Genomic DNA, 10,428 nt, shown 5'->3' with positions numbered 1-10,428 from the left:
TTACTCTTGCGAAGCAGGCGACGGAACCACTGAGCTAAATCCCTGGACTGAGGCTTTGTATTTTGAGGAGCTTTGAAGCCCTCAAAATCTCTTATAAAAGGTCATCTCCTTTTATTCATCATTGCTAAAGTATTCATATTCCAAAAGTCTTAGGAAACACTTGGTTATATTTAATTCCAATCCACAAAGACTGTGTAGAGTTACTCATATTTAAACTTTTATCCATTTTCCTCTCCAAAATCAGAATATTACCACATATGAAATTCATTTCCTGGCACTATAAAACTTTAATAACAATTAAAAAAATCAATAAATGAAATACAGAGTAATTATAGTATACGTACATTAGGAAAAGGCCATGGTGTTATTAGGAAAATTATCCAATATGTGGGATTTTAAATTGTCCAGTGATGGTAATGTCTGAACACTTCCACAGCAAATACCACAAAAAATGGAAATCACAAGGCCCAAATTATTATATTTCTGTCATCTACTTATAAGACCCAAAGAAACGCTCAAAATAAGAAGTTCAGTGTATTGCACTATTCTATTCAGAGTTTGGTCAGACTGAGAACTGTTTCCTAGAATTCTCTTTCTTGTGTGTCACATTAACTTAGAGATGGCCAAACTCTTAAAAGGTCTTCATGATAAGATACGATGAAGATAAATGCAGAGGTGCCTGGGAGTTTCCAGCTCATCTTCACTCTCTTAGCCCAGCCCTTCCTCTGGACCTGACCAACTGGAGCCTGACCTACCAACAAGTGTTGCTTGGCTGTGGGATGCAGACCCACAGAGGCAAGTTCCTGAATACCTCTCTCCACACACAGCCTCTTTGCATCCCCACTTTGGTGGCTGTACATATTTGTCTTAAAGTATTACCAGTAAACCCTGGGATTCTGGAGGATCTATTAATGACTTCTGAAATTTCCTTTTCCATATAATCCCATCTCCAGCTCCTCCCACAGCTGTGTGTAGGCTGATCATGAGAACAAAAGCCTTAACCCATAATACTCACAGCAGTTCTATTTCCCGGACTGAATCCTGATAGACTCAAAATTCAGCAATTAATTTGGAATCCAGCAGCACTGACAGAATGGGTTTAATCACTGCAAGCCATTTTCCTGTTACTACGAAGCTGAATTTTTCCAGAGAGAACTAAGTTCACTTCAGTTAGTTCTGGATGTAAGAAATGTTCTCTGCCTTATTTCCAGTAGGTAATTCCTTAAGAAGGTCTGCTCTATTACTTTTATCTTTAATCATTTCCCTATATATGGCATACAAAAATGCATATTAAGTAATCTAACTTAAAGTATTAAGTCTAAATTATTTTCAACAAGAATGTGTTAATATATCAGTTTTTAAGTGTCACTTTAACTTATCATTTGAAGACTTGCTAAAAGACAAAAACTAGAAATTTCTAATTTTAAAGAAGCCTTCTCTGAAATTAGCCTATGAATTCTAATTATAAAATCATAAAAATGAGAAACATATGAAATGGTCACTAGAATATCTTCTCCTCAAAAGAGAAACAAATATATACTAAGCAACTCAAATTCTGAAGTAGACATAGCAGGTGTGAATCACTGATTTTTCTTTTTTTAAGTCACCATTTCTAAGGAGTCATCAGACTCTATTTGGGCCTTAACAACCAAAACAGCCCAATACATTTTCATAATGCTTTTATAAACTACCAACCATTTCTTTCATGACTGTCACATTAGATATCCTCTAGTTAACCTGCCACATTAAAGGGCATAAAAACTCAAAAATTGAAAAGACATTCTGTCATGAGTATGAACCACAATTAAATACCAGAATTACATACAAATCTCTAAGGCACTACTTGTGACTAAGAAAAATTATTACATATGAGAATCTTATGTATAAAGAGCTAGACTATATACTGAGGTGGGGGAGGGGATGACTGGGGGATATGTGCGCTAACAAATCAACTCGCATTTTTCAAAAGAGTTAACTTCATACTTTATTTGAAAGAAACATTCCTAAGGTATATTTCAAATATTCTATCTAGAAAACCTCTGAGAACAAACCATATTACAAGATGGTGCTACTCTATAAAAACATGGACGAGTATAAATGTAAAAGCCAGCATTTGCATTTACTAAAGGTCCACTACTGGATCCCTACCCACAAAACAGTACAAAATTTATATTTGGGGTGGGAAGGATTTCTTCAGCTCCATACATAAATTCCCAGCTCAAGAAAGGCACATACAGCTAATAAAATGACTCAGTAAAACACCATTGGGAAAGAAAGAAATAGCATTTTACTCCATGTGGCTTCCTATAGAATCCTTTAGTTTACTACAGAGTATATGTTTAGTTTGCATTTACTCTGAAGGAAAATTTTACTTAAAATATCAACACATTCTGAAAAGAATCTAAAACAGTCTGAATTAACTTAAGGTCAATTTTTTAACTTAAATCATCAGTCTCATATCCTATTCTTTTGCTGATTATAATTACAGCTATAACTATTTTTTTCAAGCTAGAAAACTGCAAATTGAATTCAAATGTAATGTGCCCTAAAATGAGAATAAATTTTTCCTCTAAATTTGATGTTTAAAATGTTTAATCTAGAGGAATAAAATTATTTAACCAGCTAGGTTAAAGATACCAACACCATTTTGAAAATCTGAGCTCATTTGAATTATCACTTACAATAATCCCCCTTCCCCCAGTACTGGAGAATGAATCTAGTGCCTTCACAGTGAGCTATATTCCCAGCCCTTTTTATTTTTTACTTTGAGAAAAAGTCTCACCATGTCACTAAATTGCCCAGCCTGGGCTCAAACTCATGATGGCATTCTCATTTATTTGTAAAAACTGACTAATTTCTTCTTGAATTTCCTCTGTAATCCATTGATTGTTTAGGAGAGTGTTTTTTCAGTTTCCATGTGTTGTGAAGTTTCCAGTTTCTTGTGGTATTGATCTCCCGGTTTTTTTTTTTTTTTTTTTTTTTTTTTTTTTTTTTGGTAATTTTGATACAGGGTCTAACTAAATCACCTAGAAGAGGCTCAAACCTGAAATTCTCCTGCCTTAACCCTCTGAATAGCTGAGATTACAGGCATGTACCAACCCACCTGGCACTTGCAATAATTTCTATAATGTTTTCTAAAGTCTTAATAATGATTCACATATAAAACTGGCATTAATCAAACACCTATCATGTATAAAGTGCTGTGAAAGACAAAAATTATTTCCTTCTATACTAATTACTGTATTAATTGCAGTCAGTTTTTACTGGCCCCCTCTTGTAACTCTCAAAAGAGTCAATGGAGCTCATCTCATTAGAATTGTCTTTTGCTGGCCTATCTCTGTATCTCCATTATGTTATTATTGAAAGGACACATAAGGATGACCAGCACCACCCCAGCAAAGCATCATTTCTGCAGTGGTGGGCTGTTGGAAGTTTCAATGTCTAAGCTAGGAATGTAGCTTTCTAGTAAAGTGCTTGCCTAGTATGCGTAAGGCCCTGGGTTAGGGTATGAATAAGATTTTCCTCTAAACTGGCCCCAGCACTGGGAAGGACCCAAAAAAAGTTCCAACTTCTTTCCTGAGACTGCATGGCATATGACTTGACTATGGCAGCACACAAACTTGGGCCCATAGGAGCATGCATGGCACTGCCAGAGGACGACCTATGACAATACTCTGATCTCTCAGCTACAACTTAGCAACTTACGAGTCAACTCAGAATTTCCCTCTGTAAAACACTGACACTTACCCACACTGACACTCATCTGCCACTTCTCTCCCCACACAGCTTCCAGAAGTTTCTTGCAGTTCCTATCTCTATTGGCACCATCACATTACCCAAGGAAGCTGAAGTCTTCTGAAAGTGTGGAAAGTTCCCTGGGCTGCCTCCTATGGGAGACTGTTAAGAACAATGACTAAGAAAAACCAGTACATCAGAGATGCTTTGTGGCTTCACTAGAGGCTTCATTACTTGAAGGAATTTTTTAAGTACTGATTAGTTTTCATATACAAGTCCTTGAAATGCACCTTAGAGGTGCTCACCATCAAAACTGAATTTTAAACATTAAAAAAATTCATAAAGTTTGTTTATATAGACTTTAGGAACATTTATGGTACTATCTCAAAGGATCTTATTAGCATTCACTGGGCCTCATCGTTCTTGAGACCCCTACAGACTTGGGTTTATATTCAAAGATGATTCAGAAATGAAAATGGAATGCAGTTTTAATTTTTCATGCAGAAAGAGTTGCTGCTTCTAATAATGCTGACTAGGTAATTCAGACAAATCCTTTCACTGCAAACAAGTAGAAACCTGAACAAAAACAAGAGGGCTGGGAATGAAGAAAAAAAGCTATCATTATTTTCAGATTACGCACACAGAAAATTCAAAATAACTTACAAATAAACTAGTAGAAAAAAATGAATTTATCAAAGCTGAGATACAAAAAGTAATATTCAAAAATTCAATAAAATTTAAAAATAAAATTTTACTACCATTTTACACATCAAAGTTATCAAATTTTTAGAAATAAGAAATGGAAACCTCTATGTAGAAAGCAAGTTATTTTTTTTAAAAACAGTATTTTTAAAAATTAAAAGAAACCTAAAAAGTGAAGGGGTATTTCATGTTAAGATTTAACATTGGAAATAAATGTCAATTATATACAAGTGATCTATAGACTCAATACAACCCCAATCAATCATAACAAGATTCTTAAAGTAAATTTACAGGTTGATTGGAAAATATATACAGAAAGGCAAATGATCAAGGCAAACCCGACACACTTGAAAAAGAACAGAAAAACTGCTGTCTAGATTACTGGGATGTACCATATTACAAAGCTCAGTCATGAACCACTACACTAGAAAAGTACATAAAAGGAAAGAACAGAAAGCCCAGAAATAGATCATACATGAAATGGATGCTTCTTATACAACAAAGTTGGCACCGCAGCTCACATCTTTTAAATAAATAATACTATCACTTGGATATCCATTAGAGAAAACAAAATTAAACAACCTCCAACTCACATAAACATTAATTTCAGGTGGATTATAGACCCAAATGCTGTTAAAAGATAATAAAGAAGAACAGCTCTTTGTGGATACAGCAAGCACCAACCATAAAGGAAAATACAGATAAACTGGAATATATTTAAATTAAGAGCTCACTATTTGTCAAAAAGACAGTAAACATATAAGCTGCCAAGTAGATACTATACACACCCTGACATTTTCTAAATGGCCTACATATGTTGATCATGAAAAGCAGACTAGTTTTTAGTCAATAATTTTATTGATTTTAAATTCTGCATAGAAAATGTACTCTGTTATTGTCTGAACCTGAAGCAGACCTCACCCATTACACCCAGACTTTGGTATACCACTGGAGTTTTCCAATGTTTATGTCTTCACCTGGGTCATTACATTAGTGTAGGATTCACTTATGTCTTATACATATCTTACCATTTGTCATGCTTCACTATAAAGTTTAAAAAGTCAATGAGTGATGGATTTGCAAAATGATTTAGAGAAAAAGGTTAAATATTTTTAATAAACTAGCATCTTTCACATCAGTACAATTTAAACAACCTAAGAAAAAATAAGAAATATAGTAATAGGCTTTGCACAAGATATATACAATTATTTTTTAATTTATAAAAAACTGTCCAAATTCACCAGTAGTCATTTAAATTTTTTTAAAAAATCATTTCAAACCATCATATTGGTAATGATTAAAGTAACTAACAAATACTGTGTTCTCTCTCTCTGTACTTACTTGTTTTTGTGATGCCAGAGACTGAACCCAAGAAGTTTTAAGCTATATTCTTAGTCCTTTTTATTTTTTGAGACAGATTTTTTTTGAGACAGAGTCTTGCTAAAATTCCCCAGGCTGGCTTCTAACATTCAATCTTCCTACCTCAGTCTCTCAAGTAGTTGGGATCACAGATATGACAAGTCCTCTCTTACAGGTATGGGAAAATATGAACTCACATTCACATTCACCGGTGGTAGGAATATAAAGGTTTCTGGAGAATAAGCTAGCTAATAGGTAACATTTTAAATATATAAATATCATTTAATTTAGAAATTATATTTCACCAGGGTGTGGTGTACATGACTATAATCCCATAACTTTGGGGAACTGAGACAGGAGGATTTCAAGTTTAAGCCCAGCCTGGGGAATTTAGTGAGACCCTGTCTCAAAATTAAAAATTTTAAAAGAGCCAAGGTTGTAGCTCAGTGTGAAAGCCACAGGATTAATCCCCAGTACTGCCAGAAAAAAAGAAAATCCACTTCTAGAGATTTATTTTAAGATTATTTGACAAATGGGAAATCAACAATAAAAATAACCGAATATTAGTTAATGTAGTATTGATAAAATAAACGTTGTCATAACATGCTGTTAATACAAAATGCTGTATATACTGATACAGCAGATTGGTATAATATGTTTTAAAAATCATTCTACAATAGATGGTATATTCTGTCAGTGAACAAAAATCTTTCACAAAACTAAGTTATAGGCAAACTATTCCACATTTCTTTTTTTTCCCACCTCGCTCCCTCCACATTTCATTTGTTTAAGAAATTCACTAGTAGCCAGCTACCTATTTAAAAGGAAAACTCCAAAAGTTGGCATTAAGGGCCAGGGATTTAGCTCAGCGGTTCAGTGGCCTGCCTTGCAAGCACAAGGACCGGAGTTCAATCTCCGCTATCATTAACCTACATGATGACACTGTTCTATGTTCAATAGTAACTGCTCTTACAAGACATCAGAATAACCTTGTCATTGTAATAAAAGCCACAATGCTTCATCTTTTCCTTCTTAACTATATTTGAGTTCTTCTACTCACACCAACAGTTGGCATTTCAGGTATCTCAGACTGTCTTGCCCTAGACTGGCTCTGGAAAACTGATGCAGACAGCAGGATGTTATTAAGATCATGCAAAATGAAACTGCAATCTTTGCCAATTAGCTGCTTGTATAAACACTCCCTTTTCCCCAACACAAAATCTACCAATTTCCAAGCACATACTGACCTGGGTACACTTTTTTATGCATGGAACACTGACATCTATTCAAGACCATTTGTCTAAGAAATTTAGTTGCAGAATTGTATAATCCTATGTATACAAACCTGAATTCAAATAAACAAACATATACTTGTAAATATTTAAACAGAAAGGTGTTTTATTTATCTCTGGAAAATGGCATTTAAGGTTATTCTGCTTTCACCTTTCCTCAAGTGCCCAAATTTCGTACACTAAGCTTGTGGGAGAGGAGGGGCATCTTGTAGAAAACATTCTCTTTCTCCATCCCACTCCTCAAACCAGGTCAGGGATTTAGTTCAGTGGTTTCGCCACCTGCCGGTTCCAAGTTTGATCCCCGGTAACAACAACAACAACAAAAACCAAACCATATGGTACCTCTACCATCCACCAACAAGGCTACTGCAGTCCCCTGTCTCCCAACCCTCTCCCAACCCCTGGGTTCAACACCTCAGCTGGTTCTCAGGCCACAAGTTCTCTCTTTTCTAACACTAGGCCAGCCAACCTCCAGATCAACCCATATCGGTTATGCTGCAACTCAGCTGCAGGCTCCTTTCAATTCCCAGGGTTCCTCTGCTCCTAATTTACCCCAGTACTCCAGTTCTCTGCAGTAGGCCTATGTCTTTCTGTTCTTATCATTCATTCCCTTTTTAAATCCTTACTCCCCAACCAAGGTAAATTTACTATTCTCTAGCAAAGCAACCAGGGTTCTCAAATTTTAGCACATCCCAATCACCTGGAAGGCTTGTTAAAACTCAGATCTCTGGGATTTCCCAGAATTTCTGGATTAGTAGGTCTGAAGTAGGACCCCAAACTTTACACTTCTAACAAGTTTCCAGGGGACACTGATGCTGCTCCTCTGGGGATCACATTCTGAAAACCACTTAGTAAACTTCCCTGCTTCATGACTCCATCAAGCAGTTCCCTTCACCTGACATACACCACAACCATAAGCAAAATGCTTCCAACATTAATCCCATACACTGTCCTTGTCCCATGGAGCTTTAAAAAGGGATACCATCCCCTCTCTGCCACCCAAGTTACATGTGATATGGTGTGATAAAGCAGTCCAAGGCACTTTACTTGCAATTCTAGTGACAATTATACTTTGTCTTATATCATTATGTGTGCTATATCCCCATTAGACAAGGTTTTGAGGTCAGGAGACACAATGCTACTGGTGTTTAGGCATGGAAGTGGTTTGGAAGGAACTCTCTAAATACTAATAACTAAGCTCCAGACTTGCATATTTATTATCCTAAACTAGGTTGAATTAAACTTTCCGAAGGACCAGGAGTTTCCTCAGTGATAGAGTACTTACCTAGCATGTTCAAGGTCCTGGGTTCAATCTCCAGCACAACTCTTGCTAGTGATATCAATGACAGACAAAGTACACTAGTAGCCATAGCAAAGAACAACAGGAATGCAGCACACAACACAATTTACAAAGACAGGTGCCTTGAAAGTCAATCAAGACTGCCTGATGAAGGGAGTGAACACAATACAATATTTTCTATACTGTTTTAAGGTAATAATATTATTTTGTATTATTGTACGATTTTCAGATTTGTTAGTGATCCTAAAGGTCTGTGACATTATAATGATTAATGACTTAAACAGGCTTGAGGGAAATAAATGCTCAGATAGTAAAAAATGCATGACAAAGTTTAACACTGTGCAGCGTCAAAAAGAAAGCAACAGAAAGTGGTTCAACTACTTCACAAAACTGATTGGCATTATGTACTTATGCTAGCAACTTCCCTCTTACCCAATATACCTAAGAGAAATGGAAGCATCCGCTCACCAAAAAACTTGTACACATTCATATTTTTATTATTTTTGTACAAAAACAAGAAACTATAAGAGAATGGATAAATTATGTTTTACCACACAATAAAATGGAAACAAGAAAAAGATTTAGGAAATCTTTAGTCCACCTTCCACTGCAAACTACACTCACTAAATGAGAAATAAATCCTTGGGAGTTAATGGTTCATGTAAGTATTTCCATCTATCATGCCCAACTTTATCTTCCCTGAGAAATTACACGTAGTTCTGACTATCCAATTTGGAAATTTTAATTGTGGTGCATCCTTTTAAACCATACTCTCCTAACAAAATCCCACTTGATAAGTGATGCAAACTTAGGTAAAAGTTCTTAAATTTTCAATGCAAGAAAATCTGGTTAAAAGGCCAGCTATCTCTTGTTATGAAAATGTGGAGCTTTCTCCTTTATATCCAAACTCTTTATCACTACGGTGTTTTTGAGTGGGTATCTACTATCTACTCTTCCATGCCCTAGTAAAACTGAACATAAGTTCCCTGGCCCCCTTGAAAAATAAATACATGTAGTAATAATGCCAGGAAGTAACTAAAGCTTTTCAAACCTTCAGGCACAACTATGAAAACATATCCTAGACTACTGCTACCAGAACACTCTAAAATCATGGCAATGTTTGATTTCTGCATTATCCAATAGAGACATGGATCCATGAATTGCGGCTAGTGAAACTGAGGAACTGAATCTTTTAATTTTAAGTAATTTGAGCTTAAACATAATATCTAATTTATTTATATTTAAGTAACCACATATAGCTAGTGGCTACCATATGACAGTGTAATTCTGTACATCTGTCACAATACTTACCATGGATAAGTATACTTCCCTAGTTATAAGATTCTATAGGCACTCTTACTCTACTTGTTGGAAGCACTCTTAATAGCTCTTTTTAAAAACTCCATTAAACACAGATGCAAGAGTTCAGACTTATAGATTTCAGAAATGCTAAAACATGGAAGGAAAATGCACCTTAGAACAGAGGAAATCCAGTAGTTGTATTTTCTAGGCTCCTTCTCGTCAAAGATGAGCAGCTTGTGGAAAAGGACTCGTGACTACAGTATGTCCATTCCTGTAACAGTACAGAGAAGACAGTCATGAACCATCTGCTCAATAAAGTATCAAAGTAAGTTTCTCTCTCTCCTCCACTAGAATTCTAGGAACAAGGGATTGAATCTGAATTATTTGTATACCCAGCACCTCAGAGGGCTTAGAATACAATAAGCACTAAATATTTGGCATGGCAATGATGAGAATAGAAAGAATGGTGTAACTAAAAAAAAATCTTCTTTTCCTTATTTTTTTTAGTAGTACTGGCAATAGAATCCAGAACCTTCACACTGATCTATATCCTCAGCTCTTTTTCTATTTTGAGACAGAGTCTCACTAAGTTGCCTAGGCAAGGCTTGAACTTTGTGAGCCTACCTTCTCAGCCTTCCAAATTCCTAGAATTACAGGCATGTGTCACCACACCCAGTTTAAAAAAAAAACTGAATACAGAAGCAACATAACTTGCTGGCCAAATGTGGAATTCAAGGG

General features: G+C 35.6%; 1 protein-coding gene across 1 annotated transcript in view; it reads right to left on the bottom strand.

Moving 5' to 3' along the window:
• Cdkl5 (cyclin dependent kinase like 5) overlaps positions 1–9,961 on the bottom strand; it is a 150,803-nt gene extending 140,842 nt beyond the window's left edge. The window contains exon 1 of the mRNA XM_010643652.2: positions 9,862–9,961. The gene's annotated coding sequence lies outside the window, so the exon portion shown is untranslated. The remainder of the gene's footprint in view (positions 1–9,861) is intronic.
• Positions 9,962–10,428: the final 467 nt, after the last annotated feature.

The sequence above is a fragment of the Fukomys damarensis genome, unplaced genomic scaffold (genome assembly GCF_012274545.1).
Source record: "Fukomys damarensis isolate Sample0158 unplaced genomic scaffold, DMR_v1.0_HiC HiC_scaffold_39, whole genome shotgun sequence".
Lineage (NCBI taxonomy): Eukaryota > Metazoa > Chordata > Mammalia > Rodentia > Bathyergidae > Fukomys > Fukomys damarensis.
This window is presented reverse-complemented; position numbering and strand designations above follow the sequence as displayed.